This window comes from Myxocyprinus asiaticus, chromosome 14, assembly GCF_019703515.2.
Source record: "Myxocyprinus asiaticus isolate MX2 ecotype Aquarium Trade chromosome 14, UBuf_Myxa_2, whole genome shotgun sequence".
Classification (NCBI taxonomy): Eukaryota; Metazoa; Chordata; class Actinopteri; order Cypriniformes; family Catostomidae; genus Myxocyprinus; species Myxocyprinus asiaticus.
The window spans coordinates 32,452,894-32,471,889 of NC_059357.1; the positions used below are offsets into that span (position 1 = coordinate 32,452,894).

General features: G+C 36.0%; 1 long non-coding RNA gene across 1 annotated transcript; it reads right to left on the reverse strand.

Annotated features, from left to right (window-relative positions):
- Window positions 1–7,863: 7,863 nt before the first annotated feature.
- On the reverse strand, window positions 7,864–12,142 carry LOC127451894 (uncharacterized). Its single transcript, XR_007899164.1, has 4 exons — window positions 11,987–12,142; window positions 11,715–11,853; window positions 9,183–9,226; window positions 7,864–8,324 (listed from the first exon to the last, which is right to left on the reverse strand). It is a non-coding gene; the product is annotated as an uncharacterized LOC127451894 (long non-coding RNA).
- Between the last annotated feature and the right edge of the window lie 6,854 nt (window positions 12,143–18,996).

Below are 18,996 nucleotides of genomic sequence, written 5' to 3' on the forward strand. Positions count from 1 at the left end.
AGCCCAGAACTGAACCTGTTCAGGGCACATTCCTTGTATACACATGATTTCACACATAATTTAGTGATCACAGAATAATGGTCAGTGTTACATTAACCCCCCCCCCCCCCCCCACCCCCAACCATGTAAGTCCACAGAACTTTGTTTACAATTTTCATGCACTGCTTGATTTTCAAGCCCTACAGTCTTTTTCTGGTGAGCTTGGATTCTGGTTTCAGGGGTTAAGTGATGCCCATGGCTCTGTTTAATCATTCAATCCATGTTCCCAGCACATGAGCTTGCATGCAATAAGATCTTCTCTTGTTTATATCTCTGGATGTTGTATCTCACTGGCCACAAATTAAGAATCCCAATAGACAGCCCTGTTGTGCTCCAGTCTGACGTGTTGCGAGTACTAACTCTCATGGTGTGCCCTGGGCGCCCCCTGGTCTTGTTCAGAGGCTTTATAACTTTCCAAGCTGTCACTGCCTCTGACTGCTTTAAATTGAATAAGTGCATACTGTACATATTTTTATTTTTATTTTTTTCATCTTGCAGAAGAAGTGACTTTGGAAAACCTATATATATTTATTTCTTTAAGGAAGATGCTATTTTGAGGCACAGTGCGTTTGCCAGTTTGAAGTGAAATGGATGAAAGTGAAAGTGCTTGACACTAGATAAATCCAAAACGTATCTTTGACAAACAAGAAGAAAAACCGTAACAAGAACACACACACACACACACACACACACACACACACACACACTATATATATATATATATATATATATATATATATATATATATATATATATATATATATATATATAAATAATGTTTTTTTTTTTTTTTTTTTTTTTTTGACTTGGACAGACCGTTAAATCATTCAGTTATCAGTATGTTTCTAGGTAAAGTATAAACTGAGCATGCATGAAAAGCAGAAATAAAGTATATTGTTATTGCTGGAAAAAGTAGGTGTATATGTAGTCAATTCTGAATTGCAGAACAGATTCATTTATAAAGATTATGAAAATAATGCAAACCAAATTATGTTGTCCATTGATTATCTCATGTTCAAAAAGCCAGTTTTATTTCTTTATTTTCATATTTGCTAAACAAGGATACAATTACCAAGTTGCCTGCTGTCCCATATTACTTTTAACCACTTCAGGTTAATGAGTTTTAAAATATTGTTTCCACGGTAATGCAAAAGTAACTATGACTGATGAATGCCACAATATGCACAATCCAATCAATCAGAATGAAATTTCCATTAGAATTAGGAGCTCAGTCCTTTCATTTCTTGGATGTAAGAGAGCATTTCCTCAGCTAAAGCAGAAATGTCAGAGGAAAAATTAAGATCTATGCACTAGAGGAGTTTTGTATCATCTCTGCTCTATAGCATCACCAGATGTCCCCTCCATGGACCACTAACCTCATAAGAGACACAAAAATTAAGAATTCTCTCACTTTTAAATGTTGCCCCTTTGCCAAATGTTATATTACTTAAATGTAAATTTATTGGAGAGTTGTAAAGTATATGTGATGAAGAGAGGGCTTTCTCTGCCTTCTTGCCCTAGATTTAGTTTGAGTTAATTATATGATGCTAATGAGGGCACTTTTGTATGGCCCTCATATTAAAATACTTTATAAAAGATGTTGTAGTCTGTTCACTTTTAGCTGTTGGCAGTAAACCTCTGTGTGAACACATAAATGTAACTGGTAGCTTGGGCCATTTTTCCTTCTGTTAGGTTGTTAAGTCTGCAAATAGGACAACTTCACAAGCTTGTTAAACACTGTTTGACCTGATCTCTCAGGATTCATAGCACAGTGGATGTGGCATAGGGGAAATCCTTTCAATATTTGTTACAAATCACCCCTTTTTTGAGGATGTATGAACACTTGATGAAATAAATTGTTAGGTACAGAGACAATTAATCTGATTTTGCAATAATATACCATATGACTTGTGTAACAATCTACATTTTAAGAAACATTCTGGTTTCATTCTGCTGGTTATATCTGCCGTATTAGTTACATGGCAATTGACAATATCTGAATTAGATGTGACAAATTTTCAATATTTTCTCTTCAAGCATTACGAGCATTTTAGTTTAGCAGTTAGATACATCTCACAGTTCTTCTTACAGTAACTATAAACTGCAAAATGGGTTTGCAATTTGCAGTTTGTTGAACTAATCTTGCGTGTGCCCAAACCTTATTTCAGATCTTAATTCAGGTGAATGATTTCTAATTATTTCCAGTGTGTGAATTATTGGTCAGGATTCATATTTTCACCAGTTAATAGATGCTTGAGAATAGCAATTTTATTCACCTGAGGAGGCGACCATATAGCAACAATAGACCATTTCACTTTTCAATGTGAAAGAATGTGAAAGTGAAAGTGGAGATTTATAGTAAAAAAGGACTTAAATATTGATCTATTTCTCAACCACACCTATCATATTGCTTCTGAAGGCATGGATTAAACCACTGGAGGCTTATGGATTACTTTTATGTGGCCTTTATGTGCACTTTGGAGCTTCAAAGTTCTAGCCACCATTCACTTGTATTGTACAGACCTACAGAGATTACATTTTCTTATAAAAGCTTTATTTGTGTTCTGCAGAAGAAAGAAAGCCATACACATATGGGATGGCATGAGGGTGAGTAAATTTTGAGAGAATTTTCATTTTTGGGTGAAATAACCCTTTACAATTTTCTGTACAAGTTCCTGTTTAATTTGCACACTGATTATTTACCAGTCTTTGCTTTGTTATACAGAAAGAAGATTACTGTATAGTGAAAGAAATAAGCAAACCACATACTGAAGCTTTTAAAAGAAATCACTAGATCTTTACAACACAAAAGACTCTTCAGAAATTCCAGTTAACTTGCAGCCTTGAATTAGGTGTAAAAACCTTGATCTCAGACAACTGTTAGGTGCAAATGCAAATGTAAAGGGTTTATGAATTTTCTACAGTTTTCAACCCACACAATCATGCAGCACTCAAATGTTCAGTCATAACATAAACAGACGACTGAAGAGCATTATTCTCCACTACTTCAAACTTACAGAGAGGCGCAGAGTAAACACTTTTATATCAAAGGTAACTGCTGTGTTGTATAACTTTATGTCCTCTATGGCAAATCCAAACAATATGAGCACCCTCCTCACGAATGTTGAAAAATTTAAGTTTTCCTTCAAGACTATTTTCTGATCTGATTTTTTTCTAGTCATGTCATACTCTCTTTTAAATAGGAAAACAATATTCAGAACAGAACTTTTTTTATAGACTCCTCATTTTAAGAGAGTAGACTTTGGCTGCATACAAATGACCCTGGTTAAGAATGTTGACTAAATCATACTGGCTTTCTAACTATCTCAGTCTCTCTTCATGTATTGTGTGTACATTTGTGTGAAGGGCAGTCCGTTTAGGCTTTGTTCAGACAGACAGAAAATATTTGATTTTTTGATTTTATTGCGTATCTACCTCAAATCTACCTCAAAGTTTGCTTGTAGTCTGAACAGCAAGAAGAAGAAAACAATACATCATCCACATGTGGTTTAAAATCTCTTTTTTTTTTTTTTGGAATGCTCCTCAGTCTTAATGGTCCGACTGGATTTCAAGTAGTTTTCTTTCCATAATTCGTGAAGTAATACAATGTATTTAAAGCTGTACAAAGTTAGCAATAGTGTATTGGGCTGTATCAGAATGCACGCAAAAAAAAAAAAAAAATTTGCTCACTCTTCCCGCTATGTGACATTCACTATGCAGTGAACAAGTCAACAGTTTTGGACAAACACATGCATGAATGTGTAAGCAGCAATGCCTCTGTCGCTTGTGTTTTCTCATGCGCCTTATGAGTTTAGTACAGCAGCAAATGTCATGATGGACATAAGCAGAGGCAGAATTTAGTTTTCTGTCTTTTCTTTCTAAACTGACAGCTACTCTGACTTGATTTATAAGGAAGCCCCTTGGTGTCATGCTAATTCTAAAGTAAACCAAGTAGCCGATGTAAATACACTGGATATTGACTACTTTCTGAATAAACAGATCTGATTACTAAACAAAAGCTTGAACGTTCAGCCCTACAGATGACCAATGCCATTGTAATCAATCAGTTAAAAACCCAGTCACTATTACTGCAGTCATGTAGATTTTGGTGTGTTATTCTTAAATACACCACATTATTCAACTTTCAAACACTGATGTTCTAGAGTTTGTGTCTTAATCCAATCAAGGATCTCTTAGAACTGTGTGGATAATATTTATGATCCACAAACGACAGATGACTTGAAAATATGAGACAAATGTCACACCATATAATTAATTGTAACACCTTAGATCTGTCATTAATTTAAATTAACATACTATATATATATACATATATATATATATATATATATATATATATATATATATATATATATATATATTTGCAGATATAAGTGCTTTACAGTGTCTTTCTTTGGAGCACTTGAATGTGGGCTTTGTTGTTTGTATAAGTGTATGTTGTGTAGGTAACCTAATTGCATAAATTGTAATACAATTATTAATTATTTTTTATAATTATTAAATTATAATTATATTTTATACCCCTCCCTTAAAAAGTAATTTCTAAGTAAGCACTATATAATTTAATTGATTATATAATTATGTAGACTATTAATAGCAAAACACTTTCACATTTATACGTAAACATTAGCATTACAAAAGCTAAATATTGGTTCATTAGTAAAACAGTTCAAACACACATAGATAAAAAAATTCTGTTCTGTTATTTTCTTTAATATTCTTGCACTCTGTAAATTTTCTCATAATGATTTCTTAACTTGTGTTGGGTGAATACATGACTATTTCAGGTGCAGTGATGCTGCGGCTGCGTGGGGATTCCCCCTTTGCATTCACGCCTTACACGTTTTACTTTGTTTTCACCTATTCATAGTGCTTTCCGTATGTTCAGTCTGCTACATACTTTACCCACAAAAGTCAGTCTGATAATTAGAAGCACTTTTATGGTGAAACTATGCAAATCACTGTCAGAAATAAACTTGTCAGCTTTGAATAATAATTGAAAATATAGCTGCAAGCAGCAATTATCGAGGCCACGCACTCATCAAGCAAGGGATATGTTGCAGTAAGCACAATGTGAGGACTCAAAAGTCAACAGAAGTACAAGTGTTAACTTACTTCTTTACACACTACACTACTTCGGTAACAGCACAAAAGTGCCAAAGAGAGAAACAAAAGTCCTGGGGATCCACAGCACTGCATTTAAAAAAAAAAAAATGTTTTTTTTTTTTTTTTTTTTTTTGGATAGCTCCCTTAATTAACACATCTGATTCAAAACACTGGCTCGGTAGCAGTGTAACTTGTGTTGGGTGAATAGCCATGAACTGAACTGAGTGTGACACATAAGTCAGATATCACTTATTCATCCTCAGGATGGATGATTTATAGCATCCATTTGATGCATCACCTTTAGCCCATGAGATTAGCCTTTATTGTGATCAGCAAAATGCAAAGTTGAGAGCAAAAGAAGCATTTATGATGTTAGTCAAGACTGGCTTTGAACCCCAGTTGTCATGATTGTTCTGATTATAAGTCAGTGCTCACTCTGAGCCACACCAGACACACTGAGCAATACAGGGATATGAAAATGAGTGAGTACACAAAAGCATTTGTAAGATACTGCTGTTGCAAACTTTAATTAATATACAGCATACATTAAATACCTTTTGCCAGGCATGGTTTGACAATCATTTGAGCAAAATGTAGTGAGAATTGGCTGAAGCGTTTCACTTCTGATGGACATCTTCATGGTCAACTTTGTTGGCATGTTACAGGAAAATGGTTTAGAATATGAAAAAGTTTTTGCCAGCTTGGACTCAAAATATTCTGAAAAAAATTTGGGTGAGTGCTGATGAAAGCTGTAGGGCGAGTTTGAAACGGTAAATGAAATTGAAAGTCAAAATGGCAAACATGCAAAATAGCAGACTTGGTATCAAAAAAGATTGGTATCACTGTTTTCAGTATGATGCAAGGAATCTAACGAGATCAGAGTCCTGAATTTATGCCAAGGATTTCTAAAGTTAAAAAGGCTTTTATATTATTTTTTGAACACTAGGTGGCGCTGTACCAAAACTGCTCAGGTCAGTTCAGGGCATGGTGCTAATAATGTTTAATAAGCTACATTTTAATATGCCAAACTGTTGGTAAGATACAATGTTTTTGGACAAATTTCAAAATGGTGGACAGGCCATATGGACAATCAAAGAAAAAAATGGTGTCCTCATTCCGCATGACACAAGGAATCCAGAAACACCAAGCACATGATTTTAGGTCAAACGGTTCAAAAGTTATGGCTAAAAATAGCAATTTTTTAGATTTCTTGACCTATAGGTGGCACTTTGCCCAAACTTGCCATGTACTCTCTGATCATGGTCCTAATGAAGCATACCAAGTTTAGCTTCGATAAGACAAAGTGTTACAGAGATTTAGCCTCACTTCCTGTTTGCCGTCTTTACTGCTGATTTTTTTTATTATTTTTTTTAATGTGTTATAAAGAAATGGTTTGGTCTATCAAAAAGCTTTTGATCATTTTTGGCCAGAAGTGTCTCAGATATATGATTTATGTGTGTAGGCCATATGGTTTAAAAGTTATAAGCTGTTAAACAGTAAATTTTTGAACTGGTGGTGGCAGTCTAGGGTTTGCCCTAGAGACAAAATTTGGAATGGGGGCTATTTGTACCCACCCCTAACAGTTTGCCGAATTTCATAACCTTCCTATGTACAGTTCTGTGGGCTGCCACAGACTTCAAAAGCGGAATAAAAATAAGAAGAAAACTGACAGATACTATAGGGACTACGCCCCTTTGGAGCTTGGCCCATAATGACTGCTGCATGATGTCGTTTTGAGCAGCAAACTTATGAGTTAAGAAAAAGAGTTAGTACTTGTTTATATTTTCATTGAAAATATTTTATACTTGGGTACCAAATGAACCCCATAATATCATAATTAATATCTGCTAATTAGGGGTTGCACAGACTAGGTGTATCTGCTGGCTGCATCACTAAGTGTGGCTGCATCAGCCTCTTCCATCTCTCTGTCTCTGATTTCCGAGTACTCCTGTTCAAAAAAAAAAAAAAAAAAAGCTGGGCGTAATGTATCTCCTCTTTGACTTCAAACTCTTCAGACATGTTTTGTTATTTTTGTTCTCTGGTTTGTGGGCAGCTGTGTTGTGTTCTGTTGTTACTATCACTGTGGCCAGGGCCAGCGCTGGTTTCGAGGGGATAGTCTGGTGTGCTGCAAACTGCGAGGCTATCGTCGGTGTTCTGCGACTGCTATTGGGTCCTTGAATAATGTATGACATGCGAGGAAGGGCATCCGGTTGAGTTTCTGGAGCCCCACTAGGGTAAGAACTAACAATGAACAATACTTTTACTGCAATTATTAATCTTAGTTATACCACGGGTTTGTTGAATGCTTGATTCTGATTGGTTGACGGACGTTCTAAGGTGTGCAATTATTTATCAAGGAAACTGCACAAATTGGAAATAGTTCCAGGTCTTGACCGCATAACGTTTCCATATCACTACACCAAGTTAACTGAAATAACGGAAAAGTTATAGGCTAGCCTACAGTCCACCACAGCATACAGGTCAAACAACAAACAAAAAGATCAAACATCAAACAAAATTTCGATTTTCCAGAAATAACTTTTAATATTTATGGAAAGCATGAGAATTTCAACAACTGGGCAGCAGCTGAATTGGACAGTCCAGATGAAAAACGTTACAAACAAAAAAGAACATCAAAGGCAGCCGGCAACAGCACATGACATAAAACAATCAGCGATGAACAGCTAAACAGGCTTGAGGGCGAAAAACACGAAGTAAACACCAAAAAAAAAAAAAAAAAAAAAAAAAAAAAACAACAGCTTGGGCAGTAAATGTTTTTAACGACTGGCTTAAAGCCAAAAATACTTCTGTGGAAGAGATAGAGAGAGAGGGGGCAAATGCCCTAAATACCCAGCTGTGAGCATTCTATGCCACAGTCAGAAGCGCAACGGGCACAGAGTATTCAGTGTCATGTTTTCTCTTCCCAAGAGCTGGCATGAACCGTTATATTTCTAAATATAACATAATTGAGCAAACGGAATTCAAATCATCCAACAATGTATTCAGGGCTGTCCTCAAAAAATTTCGCAAGGCTGGGAAAGACGTCAGCTCTCATCATCTTCCAATCTCCACTGCTGAAATAGAGTGAATTCCTAAATCTGTCACCAGACACTGCAACTGGGCTTGTTCTCAAAGTCTGGTTTAACATTCAGCTGAACCTGGCGAGGAGGGGGTGAGAAGGAAATCGAGAGTTAAGAAAACATTCATTCATCATTAAAAAAGACGAAGATGGTGTTGAATATGTTTGCCTGTCTCATAATGCAGAAATGAAAAACCACAAAAAGCCCAGTGATCCCAACAAAGTCTGCTATCGAGGATTCATGTCACTGGTCACAAGTGCGAAACAAGCCTGAGAAGCTACTGCGCACCTTCGGCAAAAGACAGAAAGCAAAGTAGCATGATCCTGTTTGGGGACAAAAGAAAATCAAACCAACAATCCCCAGGAAAAAAACAAGCCATCCTCTGCATTTGATCTGCCGTTTTCCATGTCAAACTTTAAAATTAATGGAAACGTGCAGTTTAATTTCAATAAATAAACCATTGCCAAATCAAATAAAGAAATATATAAATTAAATAGAATGAACAGAATAATTAAATAGAAATGGGAATCAGCACTAACATTATGAACAATTTTGAACAGCACACTATATAGTAAATGTGAACTCATTTAAGCAAGTGAGCAAATATTGACACTTGTTCACAGGCTTTTCTGTTTCATTCATTATTGTAAATAACAGGAAAATAGACACACACACAAACAAACACACAGTAGCTTGTTTCTCCAATAAGTGCTTAAAAGCAGCACATCCTCCATTGCTAGCTCTAATGTGACATTTTCGAACTAGCAAGGAAGGCTTGAGCTGTATCAAAGCTAGATACACTTGATCAAAACAACAGTTTCTATATTATCTGAAATATCTATGGGAAACACCCTCGCAACCCCTTCCCCTCTCTCTACACACTCCAATACATGTGGACACACATACATTATAAGCATTACACACACACTTACTTACTATTTCTTGCGAGCGAGAAATAGAGCCGTCATGTCATTTCACACCTGCATCACAGTGGGGTTAAAAACAGTTGTTAAGGTTTATATCGGAAATATGATGACACTTGCTGCTGCTGCTAAGTGCATAAACTTACATCTTAGTGATGTTGGTCTACCTATCATTATGAGGACTTTCCATAGACATAATGATTTTTATACTGTACAAACTATAGATTCTGTCCCCTAACCCTAAACCTACCCCTAAACCTAACCCTCACAGAAAACGTTCTGCATTTTTACATTTTCAATAACACATCGTTTAGTATGTTTTTTAAGCAATTTAAATTATGGGGACACTAGAAATGTCCCCATAAACCACATTTATAGCATAATATCCTTGTAATTACCAGTTTGTAACCTAACAAATTGTCCTCGTAAACCACATAAACATGCCCACACACACACACACACATGCACAAACGCACTACCTCATTATCCAGTACGTGCTTCAGTAAAGCAGTGCAAGCCTCGCTAGTTCTGAAGTGGCGTTTTCGAACTAGCAACGAAAGCTTGAGCTGTATCAGAGCAAGACGTTGAATCCGTGGCGGAAGAAAGTAGTTCCACTCACAAGAGCGTTTTAGGGACAAAAACCAGAAAGTGTCTTGAGATAAAACCCTGAACAATGTATTAAGGTGTGGTAACTGTGGTATAAGCAGAATAATTGACTCCGGCCTGTTGAATTATTGAAAAATAATGCACACCCGAGGTGCAACGGTCACTCCGCTGCACGTTGTGACCACATTACCACCTTGAGTGTGCATTATTTTTCAATAATTGAATGGTCCATCGTCAATTATTCCTTACTTAATGTTAATTTCAACCTATATCCTGTTGATGCTCATTGACCCCACCCATGGGCCTGACATTTCTTTGCTTAAATGAGTTCACATTTACTATATAGTGTGCTGTTCAAAATTGTTCATAATGTTAATGCACATCATCAGGTTTCAAATGTAGTGTTTGTTAGCTAATGTACTATGAACTAACAATGAACAATTGTATTTTCATTAACTAACATTAACAAAGATTAATAAATGCTGTAAACAATGTATTGTTAATTCATGATACCTAATGCATTAACTAATGTTAACAAATGGAACCTTACTGTAAAGTGTTACCACTGAATTTTCATTTTAGGGTGAACTGTCCCTTTAAGTAAGCAATAAGTACATGCAATGACAAGTGATACATGGTATTTAATAAAATATTTAAAGGTAAAGTGTGTAATTTCTCCACCACTATTTTGACCAAACGAAATTACAAAAATTGTGACTTTGTTTTCCTGAACATCATCTTCCACTTGTTGGAAAACAAGTTGTACCACCCCAAACTCACATCACTGGTGAGCCAGTGTTGCTGTGTCAGGTTGGACAGGATGCCCAAACACACACAGAAATGGTTTGAAAGCGCATTGTTACACTTTTCGTGGGAATTAACCTATGAATGTATTACTTATAGCTGTCTCTGCATTTTAAGCTGGGAGAATTAATTTTAACATAGACAAAAAAATAATAATAAAAAAATAAAAAATACTTTAAGGGTATTTACTATTATAAATCTATGACTATAATGCCTCATTATAGTCCCCATTAATCTTTCAATTCTGTCTTATATAACAAACAGTGATTGTGTTTAATGAATTATTAATCTTATGGGCCACACAACCAGCCACACACTGACACTCTGCAACTGTGAGTTAACAATTTGACAACAACAATGCATCTAATTTGTGTAATCGCTAACTCTCCTGCAGAGCATTGCACATAACTGGTTACACATATCAGTCTTAAGCAGTGTCGACCGTGGATATTTAGCTATCAAATGAAGGCATATCAGGTGACTCACACAAGGAACTTAATAAGTATGCTAATAATAAGGCTCATGTATATCTTTATTGTGTCATATCTTAGAATTCATAATTGGTTTAGAAATATTTGAGTAATTATTATATGGCCAAATAAATTATGCCACCTTGGTCCAGTGGTCAAGTCCAGTAAGAGATGGATATAAGATAATATTTGTGAAATATGAATGTAGTCTTGAAATAATGCTAAGTAGAAAAAAAAAAAAAAAAAAAAAAGTAAAATTAAACTGTATTTACTCACCCTCATGTCATTCCAAACATGTTCTTCCATGGAACACAAAATAAGTTATCAAGCAGAATGTCTGAGCTTCTCTTTTCCATACAATGAAAATGGATGGCTGATTCCACCCAATTTCATTGAATGGAAAAGAGCAGCTTGGACATTTTTCTAAATATCTTCATAAAAAAAAAAAAAGAAAAAAGAAAGTCATTCAGGATTTAAACAATATGAGTGTGAGTTAATGACGCTGATGTCAGAATTTTCATTTTTGTGTGAACTATCCCTTTAAGTCATTATTAAGCAGAATGTTATGCAGTTGTGCTGGTTAGTAGGTGGAGAGTAGAGACAAACAAAGAACAATAGGAGTTCCTGTGTGCTTGGTTGAAGGAGAAGTGTTAAACATCCTTGACCTGACTGCAGGAGGAGGACAGTGTGATGATGGTTGTAGTTGAGTTTAGTACAGCTGCACTGGAGAATGGAGAGAGCGAGCGAGAGAGGCCTTGTCAGTCCCATACCATTCCCCTGATCTCTCAGGGCAATCAGCGATACCTGATGCAAAGCAATCACAAACAAAATGGAACTCCGTTTGCGTGTATTTTCATCAATTTAAATCAGCAGATTCCTTTTCCTTCTCCATTTGCTGAACATGCGTGATTGAAAGGCAGCGGTTCTCCACTCTTACCATATGAGGTTAAACAGATTTTCAGACAGCTTTCTGTGAAACTGTTTTTCTGGGTCCATTTGTATTTGATTAGCTGGATCCAGAGTTCTGTGTGTAGTTGCTGTGGTTGCTGAAGTAGCTAAGATGGCCTTAACCTCTTTCCTCACCCTTTCTCTATTATGCAAATGCATTCCGGCTTTCTGTGGATGAAGAGTCTGAACAGGCAGTTGTTTTCACTGGCCCTCTCCATCTAGTGTTTTGATTGAAACAAATAGCCACTGAGATCGCTCCTCCTGTCATAATAGAAAAACCGGCAGTTGCATAAAGCTGTTAGAGATACATCGCTCACAATATCATATGTCAAGGGTTGTGAGTTTTTTTTTTTTTTTTTTATATTTTATTTTCTAAAGATGCCACAGGACACTGTGTAAAACACTTAACCCTCTGTCATTGTCTTGAAAATTGTTTCCTATCTGCTCTGTAAGCTCAATATAAATGCATGTAATAAGGCGGCCATGCTCGGTTGCAGGCACATGATAAACACACCAGGCACACAAGACAGCACTCACTTAAAATTCTGTCATCATTATTTCACCCTCATTTCGTTCCAAACCCATACAACTTACATGGAACACAAAAGGAGATGTTTTGAAGGCTGTTTTTGTTGGGGTTTTGGACTAATCTGCCTCTCCTCTTCGTCTTGTGATTTTGTGTTTATGTATGTTGTGTTTTGACAGCCTGCCACGCAGGTTGTCGTCATGACAACGTGCATATGTTGCCCTTCGCAAATGAGCGCTGCTCACTCGCTCGTTTGCATTTATTGTGTCCACCTGTCTCTCGTTTGTCTAGCGTGTATTTATTTCCATTTCTATCCTCAGTTCTTCGCTGGTTTTTCTTAAAAGTTTATGTTCTTTAGCCAGTTGTTGCAGCGTTTTCTTAATGCTTCATTTAGTTATTGAGCTGCTTTATGAGCGACTACCTGCTCTTCTCTATTTTTAGCTCAGCTATCGCTCTAGCGGATTATCCCGTGCTCTTTTTATTTCTGCTTGCTGTCACCCTGGGCGTCGATCTCTCCTTCTAGTGGAGAAAGATTCATCCATGCTGGATACTCACCCTTTCTCTCTCTTCTTGTGTGTGTTGCCAGCCCTCGGTGTCCTCAGATTCCGGAATCCTGTCAGCGGCTAAACTCAAGACTGCACGCTACAGGCTCGAGCCACATGATGGTACCAGCTCACTATCTTCATCCTGGTCAGATGAGATCCATTTCTGTGAGGTCATCAGTGGGTCCATCACTTGTATCACCTGCATGTTTGTTCTTTCCCTCGCCCTGGTGTGCTTATTATCACTGTCCTCAATAAAAGCCTTTGTTTGCACCTGCAGTTGGGTTCCATGCTGGGGAACCGGATGGATGCCATGCGTTCTTGTCCTAGTGCTCCCTGGTCTTCACATTCCAGCCTTTTTCCTTCCCCACTGAGGAGGTGAGGGTGGCATATGTCATCACCCTTCTGGCGGGGCGTGCACGTGACTGGGGAACCACAGCCTGGGACAACAAGCTGCCTTGCGTTGCCTTGTTCCAGGCATTCTCCAATGAACTTCGCAAGGTCTTTGATCGATCGGCTCATGGCAGAGTGCCGGCTCGCCTTCTTACTGAGCTCCGTCAAAGGTGTGGCTCAGTGTCCGAATTTTCCATCAAGTTTCGGACCCTGGCCACTTCCAGCGGTTGGAACGAGGGACATGTTCCTTGGAGGGCTGTCAGAAGAGGTCCTATTCCCTTGATCTGCCTGCTAGCCTCGACGGCCTAGCCAGGTGACTGGCTCGAGGTTTTCTTAAAAAACAGAATGTAAAAAATAAATAAATAATTGCTAGTAAATATAAACCCTATTTTCAAGTAAAGGCTATACAAACAATTCTTGGTGGCTTTAATTAGCAATTCTCAAGCAAAGTTTACTTTTCAGTTCTCTGTTTCAAGTAAATATACTCACTCTTTGTACATTTTACTCAAGCATTGTAGCACTGAAGTGTGTCATGCTTTATAAGTGTACCGGCATTTCAATGCATTTTTTTTTTACATACAGTATGTAGTCATGCACTACATGACCGACAGAAGCCTTTCACAGGGAAGATTAATGCATGATATATAGTCTATAAGACAACATCACCTTGCAAGATACAGAGCTGTAAATGCAGACCTTAACATTTGGTACACAAAACACTGACAGTAACAATCAACAGATAATGTTTTTGATCATGAACAGGTAATTTGGAGTAGAAATTGAACTTCATACTTCACAACAAATCAACAATACAAATTATGTAAATCAACTTGCAAACAGTGAAACCATGCAAGCTCATTAATTATTAAAGCACAGTGCATGCTGGGAACACCAGGTTTGAAAAGTTTAGTAAAATGTACTTATTTAATTTACCCCTTAAATTTACTCAAATTAGCAAATACATATGACAAGGTTTTCGTCTTTAGGATTGATACATGATGATGATGCATGTAAAGATAACAAACAATCTTAAATAATATTTACTTATAAGCTAGAGCATTCATTTTTACATGTTTGAATTCACTACAAATGCAAAATCTATGAAACATTTTCAAGTTCACTCTTAAACTAACTCATTCATTGTAGAAATTACTTAATCTTTTCTTCTTTATTTACATCACCACAAAATATTTTTTCAGTGTTTGTTCTATATAAAAAGTGGACACATTATTCTTAAAAAAAAAAAAAAAAGAAATTTGTGTTCTACAGAAAAAAAAAAAGAAAAAAAAATCATATGGGTTTGAATGACAGAATTTTCATTTTTGGATAAACTATTCTTTTAACCCTCCATCACTGTCTTGAAAATGGTTTCCTATCTGCTCCTTAAGCACAATATGGATGTATGTGATAAGACGCTCATGCTCGGGTGCAGGCACATGTGAACGCAATGACAAACACACAAGGCAGAAAAGATGGCACTCTCTTTAATAAATTTAACAAACCGTGCTGTAACCCTGACAAAAGGAATAGTAGGGTGAAATGACAAAACACAAGAGAGCAGCAAAGACAGGGTCTTGATGTTTGATCTGACGGCTTTTTGCATGACTGAAAATGCAAAAAGGCATTAAAGTGTTCGGCAAGGTTGAAGAAAACAACTGTTGTCATGAACCCAGGGTTACACATCTTTCCCCTGGAGGAAAGGGGAGAGCAGAGATTTACCTGAACGGCAATAACGGAGAAGCTCATTTTATTCTTGTTAGAATCTTTCAACCACAATCAATTTGGCCTGTCACCATAAATAATGGGGGTCACAGAGTTCTTTGAGGAATGTTATGTACGCTGTTGACAGTGCGGTTTTGCCAACATTTGCTGGACCAGTCAGCTTGCATTAGAAATGTGTGTACATAAAATTTTGCCCGTAGACATTTTTCATATCATCCCCTTTGATAAGCTCAGAGATCTCAGCTTTATTATGTGAATACAGTTTTGTGTATTTAGATTAAAATTACATTACCTAAAGGCTATGCTATATTTTTTGTGGATCTGCCAAGCTCTTTTCTCTGGTCTGTTTATCAGATAAATGTCACTGATTTGCTCTGGGGCAAAATTTTCCCAATTACACTACATTCTTGTTATTGATATAGATATTCCATTCTCACACAGACTCACTCTGGAGACCACGATTATATCCTTATATGAAATGGCCTTTTATTAGCAAAAGGATGTCAATATTTGAAGCCGTCTAACAGCCATTTTCATGTTTGTTTGTGGGTATTGAATTTTATTATATATTATTCTATTATGGATGCTACAAAAATGCCCAAATCAGATAATTATGTAGGATTTGTAAAATATGTAATCTTATTCACAACAGCAATACCAAGTCCATCATTAATCATGTGGAACAAAATCTGTAGAAAAAATTAGTGATCTATCGAAATTGTCTTTTTAATGGCCGATGCCTTTATCAAGAGAGCAGGGTGGTCGATAGGCCAATACAATGCCTATATATCACACAATTTAATATAGTAAATACCATAAACATAATAAATTCTTATTTAGCACAATATTTACTCATTTTCACACAACACTTTAACTTTGTACAAAAGAATCTAAAAAAAAAAATAATATTGTATTTTAAATAGTGGATTTCAGTTTCTTTTGATTTCTGTTTAGTCATCAAATTTTAATAATTAATTTGCCCATGAAGAAATTGTTAATATATTAGGAAGAAGGAAATAACAGTACACACAGTAGTGTAGCAACCATGGATGGCATGTGCGCATTAACAATTGTATTTTCTCAAAAAATACCGAATCAAATCAATTGTACATACAGTACATAGTGAATAAGTCATTTACTTACAGCACACGTGAAGCGCTTTTGAAGTTGCACTCACACCCTTGTGCGGATCCAGTGCAAGCAGCAATCACCTGACAGTTTAAACCACCTGGATCGCCTGCTTGGATTGTCACGGAGTGACTGTCATGATTTGTGAATCAGAGGAATTTTTCACCTTGATCCTGAAGTTTTGATTCTGGCTGATAGAATACCTTTTCATCATTAGACAAGACAGTTAAAAGTTACAGGGAACTGTTGAGGAGAGAGAGGGAGAATGAAACAGGCGAGCATTTTAACATTATGAGCTCAAACGCACCTGCCGTGGCTCTGATATGCGGACCGTTTAAATGACACTGTGTTGCACACCGGTCTCTTATTGCAGTAAAACGATGGCATGTAACAACAAAACGAACCATGACTGGTCATTTACATGTCTCAGTCACTTCACATGCAAGTAGCCGATTATCACCGCCCTCAAGAAACAAATTGGCCAAACGTGAAATCCGCGATGCCGATAATTTAAAATTCCAAATATCGGCCGATTTATCGGCCTCTGCGATATATCGGTGACCACTAGAAAAAATATGACTAACTTGAAAAGGCATTGGCAGGCACACCATCCTGATTTTCATGCAAAGTAAAGCAATGCTCATGTTTCATGCTAGTCAGCAAACCTGCTGTATAACCTCCTGTTATTTAACTTAGTAGCTATGCAAATATTAGCTTCACATTTGACTGCTAAAGTTGCTAACACTACCATAGCAAGAGTCCCCCAAAGTGTTATCTTTTCTCAACAGAGCAAGATACATGATGCCGCTCTAAGATGAAAAACAAAATCTTAGTAGACATCTGAACTGGATATTTCCCATATTCCTAAATATTTATGTACACAAAAAAAAAAAAAAAAAAAAAAAAGGCCTAATAAGATTAACTTAATTTTTATTTTGCAAATGTTGCACACAGTTTTTCTAAGTAAATTTTAATGATATAAAATTAAGTAAAATCTACTTAACTTCATGACATAAGTGATTAAATTTAACTTAAACATTTCAGTTAATGCAGTAACTTTTACTTATAAATCTGATGAACATGGTACTTAAATAAACATAGTAAAATTTTAATGAACATTTTATTAGAACATGTCACATTTTGAACTTTCCTTATCACGTGTTTTATCATGTACCACATGACATGTGAAAGCCCACCACAGGGAAACTCAATGCATGCTGTGTGGTGTATTATGTAAATTACATGAACTTGCAATACTGGTAATAGCAATAAGATGTAGGGCTACGCACACAGTCCTCAAAACTTGTTGCACAAAACACAATGCTGGTAACAATGAACAGATAATTGTTTTGATAATGAACAGGTAATTTTGAGTAGAAAGTGAACTTCAGACTACACAAAACAAGAAAGCACCAAACATTAAAGGAAAATCAACAATAAAAACGGTTTAAATAAACTTGCAAACAGTGAAACCATGCAAGCTCATTAATTATTCAAACCTTTTGCATGCTTGCAACACCAGCCTTGAAAAGTTAAGTAAAATGTACTTATTTTATTCACCTGTAAAGTTTACATAAATTTGTGAATAAATATGACAAGGTTTTCTACTTTAGGGTTAATACATGATGACAAATTGTACAGATAACAAAATAAATAAATAAATAAATCATAAATAATATTTACATATAAGTTAGAGCATTAATTTTGACATGTTTGGATTGAGTAGATATGTAGAATTTACTTAAAATTTTCAAGTTGATGGTTAAACAAACTTTTTCAATGTAGAAAGTACTTAAAGGAATAGTTCACCCAAAAGTAAAAATTCATCATTTACTCATCCTTATGCCATCACGGATCAATATATTTAGTAAATTGTTACTATAAATTCTCATCCCTGCTTAGTCAATCTCGACTTTAACTTTCACTTTCACATTCTTCTTCTTGTGTTTTTGGTATTCACATTCTTCATGCATATGCCCCCTACTGGGCAGAAATAAGAATTTCTAGCAAAAAATGGACTTAAATAATGATATGTTTCTCACCCACGCCTATCATATCACTTCTGAAGATATGAATTTAACCACTGGATTCTTATGGATTACTTTTATGCTGCCTTTATGTGCTTTTTGGAGCATCAAAATTTTGGCACCCATTCACTTGCATTGGATGGACATACAAAGCTGAAATATTCTTCTAAAAATCTTAATCTGTGTTCTGCAGAAGAAAGAAAGTCATACACATCTGGGATGACATGAGGGTGAGTAAATGATGAGAGAATTTTCATTTTTGGGTGAACTATCCCTTTAATCTTTTCTGATATATTGACTACACCACAAATTCATTTTCTTTTTCAGTGTGGATATGTTGGCAAATAGTGCATTTTAAATCGTTGGCAAATAGTGCATTTTAAATAGTGCATAATAATAAAGCTATTTTATATAAATTTAGATAGACGTTACAATTAATGAGTAGCAAAGTATGTGTGTCAAGGTCAGTAATTCCATAAGTACATTCAAATATACAGTGATTTGATATGTTTGCACATTAGCTCTGTTGAAATTATATACATTACAAAATGTTTAGGGTCCATAGTCATATAGAAAAAAAATGCACTGAAAATGTCATTATGGCAGCTTTTGGGGACATATTAAATAACAAGCACAAGCTCTGAGTTGCATGGTGAGAATT